Raw genomic sequence first — 19937 nt, 5'->3', positions numbered from 1 at the left:
AACAGTAAGACCCCAGCCAGGACAAGAATAAAAGGAATAGAACAACCAGTAAAAACACACCCCAACTACCCCCCACCCTGCACCCCTGCATTAGACTAGAAGCCACCCCAACTAGCAGTGTGCCTGTCACCCCTTAAACTAACCTACAAAAAGCCCCTTAGAGGAGAAAGGAGACAACCTATCCCCCCGTCATCCTCCATATAAAGTACAGAAGTAACATAAACAAAAGCGGCAATTTCTAGAGTCGGTGCCAACCGCAGCAACCCCCCCAGAAAAAGTCAAAGTCCGTTCGCTCATTCCCGGGAACCTGATCCTCCAGTAGCCTCCTCCGTCTGGTCATCTGGTTCGGTCCGTTGCTGAGGCAAAGTATCCAGCCAGTCCCCTGCCGCATCTGGAAGGTTAAAAAACAGAGTCCGGTGACCATGTTCGATGCAAAGTTTTGCAGGATAGAGCATGGAGTAGCGCATCCCCAACTCTCTAAGCCGCCGCTTCACCCCGGTGAAGCTCTGACGACGCTTCTGAACAGCTTGAGTGAAGTCAGGGAAAAAATTAACGTCCGAGTTCTGAAAGCGTAGTGGGCCAGCGCTCCTCGATGCCTGCAAGATGGCGTCCCGGTCTCTATAATTAAATAGTCTCGCAATGATGGGGCGAGGGGAAGCGCCCGTCTTCAGCGGGCCGCCCGGGATCCTGTGGGCCCTTTCGACCGAGAAAAACTTGCTCAGACCTCCCGGTGCCAGATTCTTGACCACTAGTTCCTCTACAAAGAGTTCAGCCGTTCCTCCTCGGCTTTCTCCGGCACTCCAGTAATGCGAACATTCTGGCGCCGCGCCCGACCCTCGAACTCATCCAGCCGGCGTGCCAGCATCCCGTTAGCCATTTTCAGGTCACGGACCTCAGTCTGTACATCCGACATGTCGTTAGTTAAGCTCGACGTTTTGAGGTCCAGCGACTTCACCCTATCATTCGTCTTACCAAGATCAGTTCTGATAAGATTCAGTTCAATCTTCAAAGTATCCACTTTGCTGGACAGCGCCTCGTGTAGACTATGCATCTCAGTCTTCACTCCAGCAATAGCACCCATCACGTCCCGAAGCGTGAATTCAGGATCTTCAGGGGATACGTCCCTCAACGAGTCTCTAGATCGACCCGCCAGTACCGGCGATCCCCTCGATTGAGAAAATCGTTCCGGAATGGTGGATTGGGACTGAGTCGGCTTCTTACTGACCCTTGGAGGCTTGCCTTTGTCCGAGTCCCCTTTGCCCGCCATATTGACACGCCAGGGCAGGATAGTCCAGAGGGGTGGGGAGGGCGCGAAGCGCACCTACAATCGGTGCGATGAAATCTCCAAAAGGCCGCCAAAGGGAGAGTGCAACAGAGAGTGTACGGACCAGTTGGGTCGGTCGGATCAAAAGACCCGGGCAGGACGTCCCGGGGAAGGCCACCTCTCGGATCCAACGACGTCTGCCAGTGACGCAGGCGGGGCCATCAACTTCGCGACGAGCGAACTCGGTCCAGGAAAGTCGGAATTGCGATCCGGGAACGGGCGCCGCTTCAGCTCTGGCTCAGCAGATGATACCCACTACCGTGGGACAGGATGGGTGGCAGGATCATTGCGGAGGATCGGGAGGTCTTCGGAGCTCCGAGCTCACGCGGCCATCTTGGTTGCCCGCGAAGCTCCTCCTCGGCAGTCACAAAATTTCATTGATGTCTGAACCTCATGTTTAGACAGATTTTGTGAACAGCGTATCCCGGTACAATTGTGTCCGCCATATTTGCTTGGAGAGTTCAAGCTTCACATGCTATGCATTTCAATCGTTCTAAAGAAATAGTGCCTTGATATTTTGTATTTTTCGATATTGTATAGGTGTCCCACATAGCCAGATGCCACACGGGTAGGAAGACATTCGGATGAGCAAATTAATGCTTCCCTTTTATTGAATTGGGCTATTATGGCTCCCAATGATAATTGTATTTAGGAATCAGTCAGCCGTAATAATGGTACCCTGATACCTGTATTACCGTTCTAAAGTACCGGTATCCATAAACCTATAGTAGGTGGCTATGTATAATACAACAGTGTGTATCTTGCTGTGTTAAGCCTGTGAGAATGAATCTATTGGGAGTGAATTTGGATCTATTTCTTAATCCTCTGTCACTTTCAAGATCTATATCAATATCAAGACCCGCTAGGAGTGTCTGTATGGCCGAGGAATCCTCTTGAACCTCTAAAGAAAGCAATGAATGTAAATCACCTAATGTCCCCAATGGTGGTGCTGTTCTGACCAACCTCAAGTCACTCAGGTGTGGGTCTAAGTATGTTTTTGCCCCTGAAAAATGTGAGTAATTTCAATTTTCTTGCAAACCCAAACAGTTTATATGTAAGGCAGCAACGTCTGGTAAAGAACTCAGACGGAAATCCTTACCGTTGCTGAGTAATTTTATTTCTGCATCATTAAGTACATGGTTTGATAGGTTGACAATATTAATGCTGTCAGTCATTCTGTCAGTATTGGTTTGATTTCCAATATTCATTGTTATTTTTGATTAAAAGAAATTGACCTGGTAGTGACACCATCACTTTCTCTTGTTCTTGTATCTGTTTCTGGATTTCCCCTGCCTTGTTTTCTTGGGGCAATTTCTTTTCTGTATTTCTGCTTGTTCTCTTTGCGGAAAAAAGAGGGGTCTGAAAATGTAGAAGTAGTTGGTACCTCTGATGTAGTGGACTCACCACTTGTTACACTGCTGATACTTGAAATGTCAGAAGCACTTGTAGATGTGGTGATGTGTGGCGTACGTTCTGGTGCTTCCGTAAGTGTATGTGTCTTGATGTTATCAAACTTTTTGGCAAATGTATAAACTCTACCCCTTATGTAATCCCTTTTGATTTTCTGTATTTAATTGTCCTTTATATACAGTTGATGTTTATTTAGGACCTCCTTGAGGATATAACTCTTATCCATTGCCTCTGATAAATATAGATCTCTAATTTCATTCTTTGATGTAACAATCTCAGTTAACAGTTTGTCCTCTTCATTTCTGCATCCCTGATCAATATATCATCATTCCTATAGATAAAGTAGTTTTTCCAAATCGTTTGGCTGGGTCATGTCAAGATCTTCAAATGTGGGAAAAAGTAAAATGAACAAGCCTCTAGCTACTTGTTCTTCATCTATGTATTCGCGCAGAACTGTTGCATCCTACCATCTGGATATTTCTTGTTTTTTTAGTAGTTCCAATATAAGAAATTTGAATTTTAGCCCTTCCTTTCAATGGTTTGAGTATTTTCAGGCGTGGTTAATGTGCTTGCCTTTAAATAGATCTTCCAAACGGGCATCTTATTACATGAGTTTAGAGTTTACACATTTGCCAAAAAGTTTGATAACATCAGGACATAAACCTACGTGGGTACGAGAACGTACTCTACACACCACCACATCTACAAGTGCTTCTGACATCTCAAGTGTCAGCAGTGTAACAAGTGGTGAGTCCACTACATCAGAAATACCAACTACTTCTACATTTTTGGACCCCCTTTTTTTTAGAAATGCAAAGGTCCGCAAAGGGAACAAGCAGCAATACAGAAGATAAATTGCCCCAAGAAAACAAGGAGGGGGAAATCAGGAAACAGATACAAGAAAAAGGGAAAGGGAGGGTGTCACTACCAGTTGAATTTCTCAGAATCACAAGTGTTAGACCTGGCATCCTTGGCGTGGTTTCCAAGACTTTTTGCCTCTACCTCCTGTATTTTTGACACTGTGCTGGATTTCGATGTTGCTGGTTTAGATGCTTTGGGCTCTTTGCCACTGCTGATCAGTGCCAAAGTGCAAGTGCGCCCTGTGTAAATTGTTAATGTGATTGGCTATCCATGATTGGCATATTTGTCTTACTAGTAGGTCCCTAGTAAAGTGCACTAAGAGTGCCAGGGCTGGTAATTCAAATGCTACAAGTGGGCTTGCAGCACTGATTCTGCCACCCACATAAGTAGCCCTGAAAAGAGGTCTCAGGCCTGCCACTGCAGTGCCTGTGCGTTGTTTGTTAACTGCCATGTCGATCTGGCCAGTGTACCCACTTGCCAGACCTTACCCTTCCTGTTTCTTACACCTAGGACACCCCTATGGTAGGTCAAAGGTACCCCCCTGGGCAGGGTGCAGTGTATGTAGAAGGTAGGACATGTACTAATGTGTGTAACATGTCCTGATAGTGAAATACTGTCAATTTCGTTTTTCACTATTGAAAGGCTATCTTGCCCATAGGACAGAATGGGGAATGCTGTGTAACATGTTTACCTACATATCTTCCAATATGAGTGAGATAGAAAACTGGAGTCTGGTATCCCTGAACTCAGAATTTAATAACACATATTTTAGAAATAATGGTTTTTAAATTCTGTGTTTGAAAATAGCACTTTTAAAAAGTGGCTGTTTTCTTGTTCAACATTTCTGTGTGCCTCTGCCTGTTTGTGGATTGACTGTCTGGTTTGAGAGTGACAGGGGATGGGGTGGCTCCAGGAGTCTGGGTGAGTCAGCACTAGACTGAATAGACCTATCTGCATTTGGAGTGGTGGAAGGAGTAGCACCTGGGCCTAAGTAGGGCTGTCTGTACCTGACTTCCACAATGCTGGCTCCCCCTCAAGTGGTTCGTCTGATGACCCAAGCCCATACTGACAAAGGAAGACGTTGTGAACTGGCAGAGTGTACCCAGAACTGGTTTGGACTGGGTCCAGGACCCCTCACACATATAGAACAACGTCTTTTGGGGTATAAATATGAGACCTGAACCCATGTACTTTAGACTACTTCATGATCAAGAGGAACCTGTTGCCAAAGAGGACAACTGAAGAGACTGAGGAGGAGTACTGCCCCTACTGTGTGTCTGGGGCTGGCCTGCAGTTTGCTGTTTCTGCTGAGGAGAGGATCAAGGGACTTTGCTGTGTTCTGTGTCTCCAGCTTGAAGAAGGACTTTGTTGTGTGCTGTGTCCATCTGAAGAAAAGTCTTCAAGGGCCTGAGAAGAGCTGGCCTCCTGTTTCTGTAGTCTCAGGCACAAACGTACTTCACGCCCAGCTCCCCTGACTTCCTTGCTGGAAGTTCTGACCTGCCCTCAGGTGCCTGTAACTGTGCTGGGAGCTGGAAGTGCGACGCAACAAGGGAGAAGCGAGACGCAGCCGCAGCAGTCGCTATCGCATTGCCAAGGAAGCGTGTCGCAGCTGCCGCTGTTTGGCGTCGCATCACCGGAGAAGGGTGTCGCCGTAGCGTGGCATCGCTAAGGAAACATGTCGCCGCTGCTTGGCATCGCATCACCAGAAATGCGTGTCGAGTGGCCTGTCGCTGCTCAAGAAACCACGGACTTCGCAGCATGGCCGTTGGGCATGCTCGCATCACATCCACGTGTCGCATCGCATCAGATACAACATTTTATTGCATCGCACCGGATCGTCACAACACATTGAGGCGCCATCTTGTTGATTCGCAACCAGAGCGGAGGAAGAGCCGCACAGTGCCTTCTCTGCGACACTTTTGCTCATTCTGCATTACACATCTAAGGTACTTTGAGAGAAAAGTGTCACATTTACAATCTACAAGTTTATTTTTGCTACAACCCTTTTTAAAGACATTCTACTGAATATCTGTATGTCGGATTTTTGTTATTTTGGTCTTGTTTAGTTTAGATAAAGATATTCTATTTTTCTAAACTGTTGTGGTGTCCATTTGTGGTGTTTTCACTGTGTTACTGTAAGTGTTGGTACAAATACTTTACACATTGCCTTTGGGATAAGCCTGTCTGCTCGTGCCAAGCTACCCAGGGGGTGAGCAGGGGTTATCTAAAGTGTGTATCCCCCTTCTTATGTCGAGAAGCAAGGGTCCCTATTTGGACAAAGATACCTACCTCTGCAAACTTGAGAACCCCAGATCTAAATTAAGTAACAAAGAATATTGGAAATCAAAACAATACTGAAAGAATGACTGACAGCATTAATATTGTCAACCTATCAAACCATGTACTTAATAATGCAGAAATAAAATTACTCAGCAAAGGTCTGAATTTCTGTCCAAGTTCTTTACCAGACTTTGCCACCTTACAAAAAAACTGTTTTAAGTTTACAAGAAAATTGAAATTGCATACATTTTTCATGGGCAAAAACATACTTACACCCACACCTGAGTGACTTGAGGTTGGTCAGAACAGCACCACTAGTGGAGACAATCGGGATCTACAATGATTGCTTTACTTAGAGGATCTAGAGGATTCCCCGGACATACAGACACTCTTAGCGGATCATGATATTGACATAGATCTTGAAAGCGACTGTGAATTAAGAAATAGATCGAAATTCACTCCCAGTTTACCGGGGGATAATCAAATTGAAAAATTCTCACAGCCTTAGCACCACTAGATACACAGGTAGGGAGACGGTGGCAGTGTCTCCCGAGACCCGCTGTTGCACCCGTGAGTTGCTTGTGATTTTTGCCATCTATGCGTGGGCTGCGAGAACTAATAGCGGACTATTTTTAAAATTCTAAATTTCATTTTTAATTAGGACAGCCTTCATTTGTCCCCCTCATACCGGCATTCTCTCCCCGCATTTGACCGCCTGGGCTCGATATTGGAGCCTGCCCTCCTCGTTCCGACTCGGCAACCAGTGCCGTGGTGCGGAGGGCGGACAGGTAAGAGCCAGGCAGCACTTGCGGTTCTGCCGGAGCCGAGGTTAGCGCTCTAGTGGCTACCTCACTCCGGGCTATTTAGACCGGCCTGACTCTCGGGCGCGCGCGGTAGGGAGACGGTGGCAGTGTCTCCCGGACCCGCTGCTGCACCCGTGAGTTGCTTGTGATTTTTGCCATCTATGCGTGGGCTGCGAGAACTAATAGCGGACTATTTTTAAAATTCTAAATTTCATTTTGAATTAGGACAGCCTTCATTTGTCCCCCTCATACCGGCATTCTCTCCCCGCATTTGACCGCCTGGGCTCGATATTGGAGCCTGCCCGCCTCGTTCCGACTCGGCAACCAGTGCCGTTGTGCGGAGGGCGGACAGGTAAGAGCCAGGCAGCACTTCCGGTTCTGCCAGAGCCGAGGTTAGCGCTCTAGTGGCTACCTCACTCCGGGCTATTTAGCCACGCCCTTCCTTTAAGCGCGCAGCGGTAGCGCGCAGGGGGCGCCTTCGAGCGCGCCTAAGAAGCGCCGAAGAAAAGCCCGTCTGCGCCCGTCGCCGACAGGACTGGGCGAGGGGCGATGGACCCTGACACTGCTCAACGAGCCTCCACTGGTAAGGGTAACCACATTATTACTTACACTGGCCAAACGCTACTGAGCCTTAGACCATCTACGCATTGTAGCACCAAAATTCCATGGCACCGTATAGAGGGAGGTTTCTCCTGTCTGCAATGTCGGCGTCTCTCCGACAACAGCACACTTCCACCCGACCAAAATACCCTCCCACAGGGCCTGAAGAGCTTTCTTTTAAATGTGCGATCGCTACCCAAACACCAACACCAGATCTGGGATTTAATTAACACCACTCAGCCGGACATATGTTTTCTCACCGAAACATGGATGAAACCCCATACAATTACAGCTATAGCAATGGGGATCCCATCCGGATATAAGATCAAACATTTAGATAGAGAAATTAAAACAGGGGGTGGCCTGGCAATAATACATAAGGACTACATAAAAATCACAATAAAAGAACAACATCTACACTCACAGTTAGAAATTATGATTTTTAAAATCACTTTAACCAGCCACATCACCTGGAGAGGTGCTTTGGTTTACCGGCCCCCGGGACCAAACCCTAATTTTGCGCTTACCCTCCAGGAAATCTTAGCTCCCCATCTCAAATCCAAAGAAGATTGTATTCTCCTGGGAGATTTTAACACGCATGTAGATCTGCCAACACTGTCTGAATCCACTGCTTTGATCACGGACCTTTTTAACCTAGGTCTAGAACTACAAAATCATGGATCCACCGATAAAGGAGGGCATATGCTTGATCTACTCTTTTGCAACTGCGCCAAAGTAATCTGCTCCCCGGCAAAGGAGATATCATGGACAGATCACTCCATGTTAGAATTTTTATTACTGACTCCAACAAGACCTGTTAAAAGTGCTCCTCTCCCCTCTATCTGGCGACGACAATGGCACAAAGTGACTGCCAATAAAGTACAGGAAGTCTGGACACCTCCTGATATTCTGGCAACAGACACAGCAGACATGGCATTAGCTAAGCTTAATGTCTCCATTAAGCAAGCCATTGACATTTTAGCTCCTTTAAAGCGGCATAAGCAGTATCCTGCGTCTAAGCAAGAAAGTTGGTATACCCATGAACTGAGAGCAGGAAAACAAAAATGCAGACGAGCTGAGAAGGCATGGAGGAAAAGGAAAACTGAGGATAGCCGTGTAGTTTTCCTAGACGCCCAATCAGAGTACTATAAAAATATAAAGCTAGCTAGGAAACAACACCTAACGCAACAGATAGCAGAAGCGGGTAATTGCTCTAAGGAGCTCTTCAAAATTTTGCAGAATTTTATAAAACCAACTGCATGTGAGAGCTCCGACGATTTCTCGCAGGCCTTAGGCGATGAAGTCTCACTATTCTTTGAGGACAAAATAAATACTATCTATGAAAGAATAGTAGCAGCTAATAATATCACAAATAAGACCAACAAATGCCCTCCTCAGATCCCGCCAATATACAATAAACTTCCTCTGATATCCTTCCCTCCAATTGACAATACAGAGCTCCTCTCCCTCTGCAGTCATATTAAATCAGGGTCTCCCAACGACCTCATTCCTGCCAAAATGGTTGGCCCTCTGATTTCTCTCCTGGGATCCCCCATACTGGAAGTGATTAACACCTCCCTTATGAAAGGCCAGGTCCCAGCAGACTGGAAAAAGGCGGTGGTGAACCCGATAAGAAAAAAAGCGGCATCCCCGTGGACAGACCTCTCTAACTTACGACCTATCTCTCTCCTACCCTACATCGGCAAGGTTGCGGAGAGGCACGTGAACACCCATCTTTCCCAGCATCTTGAAGCGACGGAAGGCCTGGACTACTCACAATCTGGGTTCAGGCCAAACCACAGCACAGAATCAGCCCTTCAAACAGTGACCAATAACATCAAAATGGCACTGGATGACGGCAGCTCTATGATTCTGGTGCTGTTGGATCTTTCCGCCGCTTTCGATACGGTGTCTCACACGGTGCTTCTCAACCGCCTAAGGGAGGTAGGCGTGGAGGGAGGGGCTCTGGCGTGGATGGAGAGCTTTCTATCTGGCCGATCCCAAGAAGTTAGGCTGGGCTCCCATAAATCCATCCACAGGGAGCTCAACAAGGGAGTGCCACAAGGCTCTTGTTTAAGCTCCACACTTTTCAACGTGTATGTGGCCCCCCTAGCCAACTTAGCAAGATCTTTCGGGTTCACCCCGGTGTCGTACGCTGACGACACCCAACTCCTTTTTCCCTTCAAAAACCTTACACCTGCAATAAAAAGATCTTTTGCAGATGGCATGAGAGCCATTGCAGAATGGATGTCATCAAATTGTCTGCAGTGTAACGTAGGGAAAACTGAGGTCATGCTGTTCGGGCAAGCGGCAACATACTGGTCATCTGACTGGTGGCCCTTAGAGTTAGGCCCTGTCCCCATCCCCAAGAGTACGGTTAGGAACTTGGGAGTGTTACTTGATCAGCAACTCACATTTAAAGATCATGTAAATCAAGTTGCCGGTACCTGCTTTCGGGCTATTGGGATGTTAAGACGAGTCTTCCCCTACTTACCGGACCATCACAGGAAAACGCTTGTGCAGGCTCTTGTCATCAGCAGGGTGGATTACTGTAACGGTTTGCTCCTTGGAGCAAACGAGGGACAACTTAACAAACTACAGGTAATCCAAAATACAGCAGCAAGGATTGTCCTGAACGCTCCACCGAGGACTCCCTCCTGTCCCCTGCTGATCAGACTCCACTGGCTTCCAGTGAGGAAACGAGTCCAGTTTAAAACCCTATGCACCATCCACAAGAGTATGATAGGGGAAGGCCCTAAATATCTGACTGAAATCTTCCAGCCCTATATCCCCGGGTGTTCTCTACGCTCCAGTAACCAGCAGTTACTGCAGGTACCTAGAGTAAAGAAGACCAGACAAGGTGGCCGTGCGCTGGCCTATGCTGGACCAGTACTCTGGAATTCTTTGCCCCCCGAACTAAGATCACTTACCAGTCACCTGATCTTTCGGAAAACCTTAAAAACATACCTGTATCCCAGTAATTAATGCCTCTCTTGCTTGCGTACCACCATTGTAACATACCTATCCAGAACACTCCCTTTGCAGCAACAGCGCGGAGATACCCCTTTGGGGGTCTATTCAGGCGCTTTACAAGAACATAAAATAAAAATAAAATAAATAAATAATGTTGTATTATACATAGCCACCTATTATAGGTTTAGGGGTACCAGCACTTTAGAACGGTAACATAGGTACCAGAGTACCATTACTTCGGCTCACTGATTCTAAAATACAATTACCATTGGGAGCTATAGTATCCCAATTCAATAGAAGGAAGCATTAATTTGCTCATCCTGATGTTTTTCAAACCCGTGTGGCATCTGGCTACTGGGCCACCTATACAATATCGAAAAATACAAATGAGAATCACAAAATATCAAGGCACTATTTCTTTAGAACGATCCATATGCGTAGCATTTATTGTTTGAACTGACCAAGCATACATGGCGAACACAATTGTACTGGGGTCCATAAGGTTCAGACATCAATCACATTTCGGGACTTCCATGTCTATGCAGTGCCTATAGATGTAAATGTAAATTAAAATGTAAATTGATACTTGTATAGTGCACTACTCACCGCAAGGGTCTCAAGGCGCTTGTACGAATACTGCTGTGGAACCCATCCTGGTTTTCCCTGTGAGGTGTCTACTCCTGGGCACCTCCAAGGTGGAGGCCAGGCATCCTTATTGCCCAGAGTTACAGAGTGGGACTCCATTATTGGAATAGGCACCAAGGAGAGAATTATCAGGTCCATGGAATTTTGAGCCCAAGACCAGCTGAGGCAGGGAATTGAACCCTGGTCCCGGGTTGGACCTCTGCATCAGGGTCTGCCGCTCTAACCATTTAGCCACACTTCCCCACATAGTTTCTTCCCTAAATAAAGATATAAATATAAATACCATACTTCCTAGTCATTCTGATTGATAATTACACTTCTTTGAAAATACCTTGATTCTGTATACAACATTATATGAGTACTTTTCGTCTCTGCAACTGAGACAATATGACAGCTGTATTCGATTAATGGTGTGTGATCCAGCCTGTCGTCTATTTCTATACTTATGATATCACCTGCACAGAGGGCGGTTGGCAATCTCCTCATGTGCACAGTTTACTGCACTGTCAAAATATCCAAAGAAAAAAGAATCACTTACTTCCCTTCTCTCCCCCCTTTTTCCATGTTTGTGCAGGGTTAGCAAGCTCATCGGGTGCTGCTCAATGGTACATCGTTGAAGTCGATTCACATTAATCATTACCAAGATTCCATCAGACGTCTAGATACATGCCTAAAGGGAGTAACAGGCACATGCATCAACCTTTTTTGCGAGCGCAAATGGTGTGATTCGCAAAAATCGTCCATTTGTGCCCACTAAAAGTGCTTCTGCAATGCATCAATTTGTAAGGGTCTTGCAATGTAAGAAATTGCAATTCATTGCGATTTCTTAAATTGCGATTGCATTTAAGGAATCGCAAATTGCGATTTCTTAAATGCAATGGATGATGAAATCGCAAATAGCGATTTCTCTAATTTGGGTCATAAATTACCATCAATTTGAAGTTGAGTGCATTTTTCAAAGTTGTAGGTTACACACACACACATGCACAATGCGCAATGCAATGCACAATTTGCGAGTCTCAATTAATGAATGTTTGGGAATCGCAAATTTTATAGAGATTCCTACTTGCATGGGCTTTTGCAATTCCTTAATTGAGATTCCTTAATAATCACAATTAAGTAATCGCAAAAGCCTACATTGATGCATGTGCCTGTTAGTGTATGGGCGTTTCTGCTGTAGCACGTGCATTTGATGTGCGCAAAAAGTAGCTTTTTTGAGAATTGAAGAGACTCTTACACAATATATCTAATTTTTACGCTTGTGCTTAGATACTTCTCCCACTGGGAAATATTATGTTACAAAGCGGGTAACTGAATTATACGAGAAACCCACATATACAAGTTGAACATATATGAAACTACACAACGCAATACATACTCTTTGATCGACATATGTATGACATATCTGCAGAATATCTTTTCCACTTTGTTTGTGTAATACCCTTGGTTTGAGGAACTATTCTATTGAAACACCTTGGCGTGACTCTAAAAATCACAGAAAGTTTCTGCATCTCCTAGAAAGTACGATATGGATACGTATTGACTAAACTGATGTAAGTATCTACTTTTGAACGATTTCCCTTTCGCATGGGTAAAGAGAAAGAATTCTTTAAAATCAATAAGTTATATACATACTAGTCAGTCACACTGAGTGATCAGGTGATGGTACACCCACAAGGTAATGGTACTTCATATAAGTGTCATAATTAAAAATAGTTGTACCGATATTTGTTTAATATGATTTTGCAGCCTTGAAAAAGCCCAGGAGGACTAAACACGTGTCGCCTGCGGTGTTTGTGAATAATGATGTACTTGGATGTGTTTCTGAATTGAACAAAAAACATATAACATTTGTGTTTGGACTGAATTTGACTACAGAGAAATTTGGAACCCAACAAGGAAAAAGATCTAACTCATGCAAATTGGATTATGTGTGCTTAGGGGTAGTGCTCCAATTTAGGAAAGAGTTGAATATTCACCTCTTAAAGAACTCTACATCACAATGCATCAACTATCCAAAGCCTAGCTGCCTCTCCTAATACTCATTAACTTTATGCTTGTCTTTGACCCTTTGCAGTATTCTGCTGCATTTTGGCTAGGCTTGCACTTTAACCCCTTGCATGCTGATGACGGCCCTCATCCGTCATGCACTACGGTGCTCGTGTGCTGATGACGGCTGGGGGCCGCCATAAAACCGCCCACTCGTGATTTTGCTGCACAGGCGCAGAATCGCGGCAGCATGCAAGGGGTTAAAAATACTTCATATATACATACATACATTAGTGTAGCCCTAACCCTCCTACTCTTACCTTAATCTGTTCTTCTAGTTACACCTACTCTTACTCCTCCCTACTCCACATGCCTACACACCTACTTGCCTGTGTACTCTTTCCCTCACAATTAAATGTTCCTGTTCTTAATTCTGCTTACTCCTAATGGGGGTACTTACTCCTCTCCTTAATCATATTTACTCCCACCATACTCTCAAGTCTGTTTCAGTGATAGTTACTCCTACTGCTACTCTTCTCCTTTGTGTGTATTTCTTAATCTGTGGGATAACCTTAATCCTGCTGTTTTTTACTCTATTCGTTTTAATCCTACTTAGTCCTTTTTATTCTTAACCACGCCCACCTAAACCTGATTCGTCCTATTACTCTCCTTCTCACTCCTGCTTACTCGTGCTACTCATCATTACTCCTAATCTTTGTCTTAATTATTCCTATTCATTGTACTTACTCCTACTACTACTTCTATACATTCTTATCCCTACTCTTATGCCTCCTTCCTCTTAAATTCTGCTTCTACAAATAGCTGCTCTTACTCCCACTTACTTTTCTTGCTCCTACCATCTTGTTCTTAATCTTACTACTTTTTTTTTTACTTTCACCCATTCTTATCTGCTCGTATTTACTCTAGCTTACTTCTAGACTTAGTCCTACTCTTACTCAGACTTGCACATAATCTTCTATTTATGCATATTTTAAGGACTCCTCTTATTCCTCTCCTACTTTCTCATGTCTGTTCTTAGTTACTCCTGCTCTTACATAATCAAATTTTACTCCTAATCTTCCCAACTCTTACTTTTACCCACTCGTAATCTTACTTAAGTTTACTCCTATGTAATCCCCTTTACTCCAATTCTTAGTTATTCCTACTCCCACTCTTACCATTCACTACTTCCTACAGGGTTAAGTATATCTGCAATTACCAGATAGCGCAAAGGATGTGTGAGCAAAACATGTGAGGAATGTTTTAGCACTTTTTCTGTCAACTTACACATTCAACTCACTATGACCTTTGAGCTGAGGTACATTTTTCCTAATAAGTAATTGGATTGTGTGTGCTGCATATAGATAATCTTAAATTTTTTAAGTTGATTTTCACCTCTTTATTTATGATAGTCCTTGTGCAGATGCATATATAGTAAGTGCATTATCTAATAGCATTTATTGACGTCCTGTCATGCTTTTCATTTGGTGTCTGTTAACTGAGTTGGGCCAGCTTCTCTTTTCTTTGGAAAAGAGCGGACTAATGAGGACTTACCACATATGTGCAGCGATAAGCACGTGACACTGCAACTCGCACACTACCTAGAAAACAGAAAACAATACCCAGTAAGCAAAGGGGAAGAGGTGTGAAGACCTCACTGAGAAAAGTTGAATGGAAGAAAGGACACAGGCACACAGGGGAAGAAGAGTCAAGCCACGAGGAGGAAAACAGAATAACAACAGACTTGTTCCTGCAGGAGGGGGGTGGACCAAAGCGAAGAAAAAGCACAGAGAATGCCGAGAGGAGGATGCCAGTGAGGATGGAAAAGGAAGAGCAAGGACGCCGCTGAGGAAAGGACCCAAGAGGGCAAGACACCAGAGAGGACAACATCATCGGACAAGGAGGAGAACTTGTGAGGACTCGGGTGAATCAGGAGGCCAGAGGAGTCTTACACCAACCAGTCAGAAGTTGAGAAGGATGCTGAGAGGGCCGAAGAGGAGGGCAATAGCATTTTTTATAACTATTGGTTCAAAGTATTTTTAATTCTATTAAGTACACGGAGGCGAGGATTAAGCTTCTTTTACTTTACTACAAAAACACAGCAGCCAATCATGTTACAGTAAAACACAGGAAAAACTTGAACTGCGCTATGACATCATTACCCATTCCACCAATCAGGGCCTGGTAGGGCCTATAAGACCTTCTGTCTCCATACTCCTTCCACTTTCTTTGCCAGATTCCTAGCCAGAACAAAACCATAACATTTGGAACTGAAAATGAAGTGGGAAAACCCTATGAATGTCCATCACTGATCTCCTCTCAGCATTGTGGAACAGGTCATCTCCTTCACTCCTGCGATGGAAATCTGAACATTCCAAAAAAAGCTGGGATACATCAACTAAAACTAGGTCCAGCATTCCCGCCATGAATATTGCTTGCCTTCTGTACCTGCAAATATAATATACAATCCTTTTATACAGTTCCCACTAGAAAAGGTAGGACTGCATATTAGGATGATAGAACTTCATAATGCAGAGACCTAATCCATCTACACCATCAGTGACTGTCGCCCAATTCCTAGCTAGCTCACAGTTCCTAACTCGAATCCCTAACCTTCGTGGGGTCGCAGGTGATTTTGGCAACTTCGAACATGACAGTCTGATCCTCAAGGGAATTGTGGAAACTTTTACTTATTTCATTGTTTACTTATGCATGCCCATGGTACACCCAAGAAAGATACGAATAAACTTTACAATACATTTATTAAAGCAATCGTAATATTGCATATAAAGAATAAGCTGCGATTATTAGGCAGAAAAAAACAAAGTAATGTAACCATCATGATGAAAATGATGAAAAGAACAAAGAGTCCAACCATGGCAGTCTGAGTTCTAAATATATTTCTACCTATCCCTATTATTACTCCTACTCTGAGAGCATAGTGGGTGTACCCTCTGCCCGATCTCATAGATTAGCCTGAGACCACATACCTGGATAACTGAATCAGGGAATCGGCTTGAAGTGGAATTGGCAGTCCCTCTTTGCAGGATGGGAGATTAGTGTCAACAGAGCTGCATGTCGAACACAGCCTTCGTTCCAGGAGAGCTGTGACCGGAGTGCTCCTCTCTGACCTCTGAACGCCAGTGTGTTGTTTATATAATAAAAGCCACTGTGTTAAAGGTACAGCGCTGTTGCAATGATATATCTAGATGAAAGAAGCTGTCTTCGAATAGGCAATGCAAGCCCTAGGATATCTTGTTCTTTTTTCATAGCCTTGAACGACTTAGCTGGCGTTTCGAAGGAATATAAAGTAGACACGTACCCTTTTTTTTCGTTTTCCACTTCCCTTTCCGTCTTGAACGGGATCGTCCGAGTCCTTCCTGTGCTGTTGCTAAAGTCCTTCCTGTGCTATTGCTACTTGACCACCAAGCAAATCAACCCCAACATCGCAGGAATCGAAGGTAAGCGTTTTGTTTACTTGTTTTCTTTTAAATTGTCAGTTTACACATGCTCTGGACTCATGCATTTTTAAACTTGTCGTAAAAACAATTGTTTCTAACCTGTAATGCATATGTGTGTGTGTAATGTTGTTTTTTAAGAAATTTAAAGAAGCACACCTGTATTAACATTTTTCTTTTTTGATTTCTAATAGTACAATATTCAACGCGTCTCCATCAGGAATCCGCTGCTAGGACACCAGCACAACTGCAAAAGCTAAATACGCTCTGCAAAATGTTGCCAGCCTGACGGCAATAGAGTAATCTTAGCCTGCAGAGGAGTCCACTACCTCAATAGAGGTGAGACACCTAAGGCACAAAACAATCTCTCAACGCATACAGACGATCAGCCAGCCAAGATCTAAATAGGGCGGGTGGGAATCCGTCAGCTTAACGGCGTACTTGTAATCGCTCCCACAGAGGAACAAAGGGAGTCCCGCCAAGATCTAAATCAGGCCCTAAGCTTCTATATAAAACAATACTATGAAATCAAATAATGTACTTAATAAATAGTCAAGCAAACAGAAGCCATCTAAAAATAAGCTAATTAAAATGGACAATAAAAAGTATAAACGTTAAACACAATTTATCAAAACAAGGGCCAAAATAAAATTTTAAGGAGGCTCACAAGTTGTTATCCGTGTTCTTAGTTTGAAAGGAATCCAAGATGAACTCTGCATCCAAAGACATTATTTCCACAATGGATTTGTTGATTAGTTCCAAAGAACAAACGTGATCATCACCCTTAGCCGAAGCTTATCATCCTGCAATGCACCAGCATTAGAAGAGCCAGGAGCCTAGAACTCAGGAGCTGAAGCATCCAGAATCAAGGAGAAGAATGGCTCATAGCTTCCTAATGCAATGGCAGTCTAATGGGACAACTCCGAAAATGGGTCTTCATCGGACGCATCAACCTATGTCCATAGATTGTACCAATTGCATTGCAAGGTAAACGTCGAGTGTACACTCAAAAGGGCAATACTAACAGTGGAACACAGGTAAACCACATTGGTCTAACAAACAAGAACCAGGCATCGTTCAGTTCCTGAAGGGAAGACACTCCAAAAACCCAAATCATGCATTTAGGACACAGTTGAACGTGCGGAAGATCCATCACCATTTGGCCTCAAGATGGAACATCCATTGAGGAGCAGCAAAAATAAAGCCAAAATACCACAAATGAGAAATAACACAAGTGGTATGACTCCAAAAACATTAGAAAACATAGAATGTAGGAAGGATGGTATCCCTCCAAAAATGGTCTGAAATGTGTTGACTAAGAAAGACCCAACCTCTTTTAAAACTTGCACCACACCTGCAGTGTTGGAAGCATTAAATATGCAATGCACAAGTTCACCAAAATGCTAGGCAGGTTTTTGCATAGTAGCCATTGAATTTCAGAGGAAAAACTTGCTACTTGAAGTTGAAACGTTTCATGGGCAGATGTAACTGTCAAGTCCTTCTGGTATAATAAGGCTTTTAGTCTGTGTAGTTTGTAAAAGTTAACCTTGAAGATTGGAATGGAAGGACATAAGCTAACTTCTGCAGCTATGTGCGTTGGAGGAATTAGCACGAAATTGCAACATGTGACTATTTAAGAGACCGAAACCACAAAGGGACACCTGCCATCATCATCCTACAGCAACTTTGATCGTTTAGCATCAAATAATTTCCATTTAAAAGTTATCTAATGAGTGGACAAATCAAAGGAGCTGGTACTCCCTTCAAATAACACGCCAGATTGGCCATGGAAGCAATACATGCCGCATGCAGTGTCGCCCCTTTGCAAATAAGTGAGTGACCAAGCGTACATTCACATTAATTTCCACTAAGGAAGACCTCCGATTCCCTTCCAATACATTTGTAATCAAAGGGTGATCACCACAATTTGTGGATGAAACTCTTCCCTAAAGACTTGTATCTACAGACTGGAAACATTTTCTCAAGCATGATGTGAAATGAAACGTTGAAATTGGTAATGAGAACCCTCTGTGTATTAAACATACTGCTGACTAAGTCTCAGCTACTGTGAAAAGTAACTTTTCTAACTTCTCGATGCTCAACAATATATACATAGCGTCTTTTTTAGCCAAGACCTGTTGCCTACATGTTATTTCAAAGGCAAATACAATTCTGCTGAGTTGAAGTATCGCCATGGCACGGAGAGATTTTAAAACTTGTAGCATCCAGCTCACCTTCATAATTGACCAAAGCTAACTCTGACCATGGTAGACATGTCATTTTGTATAATATCAATCACAGAGTATACAATTCTATTCAAACTGTAAATAGGAGTTGACAACGTATTTATGGAATTACCAGCAACTGCAAGTTCTATCTCTAAATTAATTTGATCAATTTACCTTAAACATGCAGCATCTTTGATTTGTGATAGTTTCCAAACTTCAGTATAGGCAGCATAAATGAATCTCTTAGAATGGGGAAACCTAGGACCAAACAAAAATTCTTGCAAATCCATGTTCTCTGAAAGGAGAGAAAGATGTTCTTTTATTGCAGATAAAGTTGAATGTGCAACCATTGCTGGCATAACTTTCTCACGGAATAGATCGTAATCACCCCTGAGTGTTGAGGCTGAATGTAACGAGGGTCCTGTCTGCTAGCTTTAAAACCTGTGTAGAGCTTTAAAAAAATCGTGCATTACAACCATTTGTGTCCATTGGGCACAATGACCACCCGTTAGGACCTGAAAGTGTTGAATTGTATGCACCATTTTGCACCATACTGTTGAGCTGTTACTCAATGTAATTAACCACATTTTGACAATTATCAAAACGGGCAAATGAAGAAATGTTGGTCAAACTTCTTTTATTTTTGCTTTCCAGTGTCTAATTCCCCAAACTGATTATCAATCAATAATTTCTTTCCAATAGTCTTAACCTTTTAGGGCCAATCGAATGAATGAATGAAATTGTACATATATAGCGCATGGCTACCCTGATTCCTCCCAGCGCTGTTTGATAGAAGAGTAGAGGAAAGCAGAAGCCGTGATGTTAAGGAAATGTCTTAAAGAGGTGGGTTTTTAAGAGCTTCCGGAAGGCCAAGAGGTTGTTGTCCTTTCGTAAAGTGAGAGGAGAAGTGTTCCAGATCTTTGCCGCATTAAACGAAAAGGAGCGTCCACCCATCTGGATCGTCTAATTTTCTTGGGGACGGCCAGGCATAAGGAGCTGGATCGCAGGGTTCTGTGAGGAAAATAGAGGGTGACCAAGGAGTGGATAATAGCTGGACCAGTCTTCCGGATGGCTCTATGAACTAGGCACATAGCTTTAAACTGTATCCTACCCGGAATAGGGAGCCAGTGGAGACTCCCTAATGCTGGTTTAGCGGATTTCCACTGCGGAATCTGGAGAAGGAGGCGAACTGCACAGTTCCGAGTTACTTGCAGTTTGTGAATGGTGAATTGAGGAGCCTCGAGATATAGGGCGTTCCCAAATTCAAGGCGAGAGAGAATAAGGGGGACGTGCCGGAATCCGCATTGGCTTCCGTGAGGGGAACGGCTTTATCAACGCTTCTCCCATCACCTACCTGCCTTGCTTG

The 19937-nt window shown here is 43.9% G+C and overlaps 1 protein-coding gene across 1 annotated transcript in view; it reads right to left on the bottom strand.

Moving 5' to 3' along the window:
* LOC147688908 (peroxisomal carnitine O-octanoyltransferase-like) overlaps window positions 1-16005 on the bottom strand; it is a 407404-nt gene extending 391399 nt beyond the window's left edge. The window contains exons 1-2 of the mRNA XM_086941806.1: window positions 15876-16005; window positions 14440-14486 (exon numbers count right to left, since the gene is read on the bottom strand). The gene's annotated coding sequence lies outside the window, so the exon portion shown is untranslated. The remainder of the gene's footprint in view (window positions 1-14439; window positions 14487-15875) is intronic.
* Between the last annotated feature and the right edge of the window lie 3932 nt (window positions 16006-19937).

This window comes from Lissotriton vulgaris, chromosome 10 (genome assembly GCF_964263255.1).
Source record: "Lissotriton vulgaris chromosome 10, aLisVul1.2, whole genome shotgun sequence".
NCBI classification, from domain to species: Eukaryota; Metazoa; Chordata; class Amphibia; order Caudata; family Salamandridae; genus Lissotriton; species Lissotriton vulgaris.
This window is presented reverse-complemented; position numbering and strand designations above follow the sequence as displayed.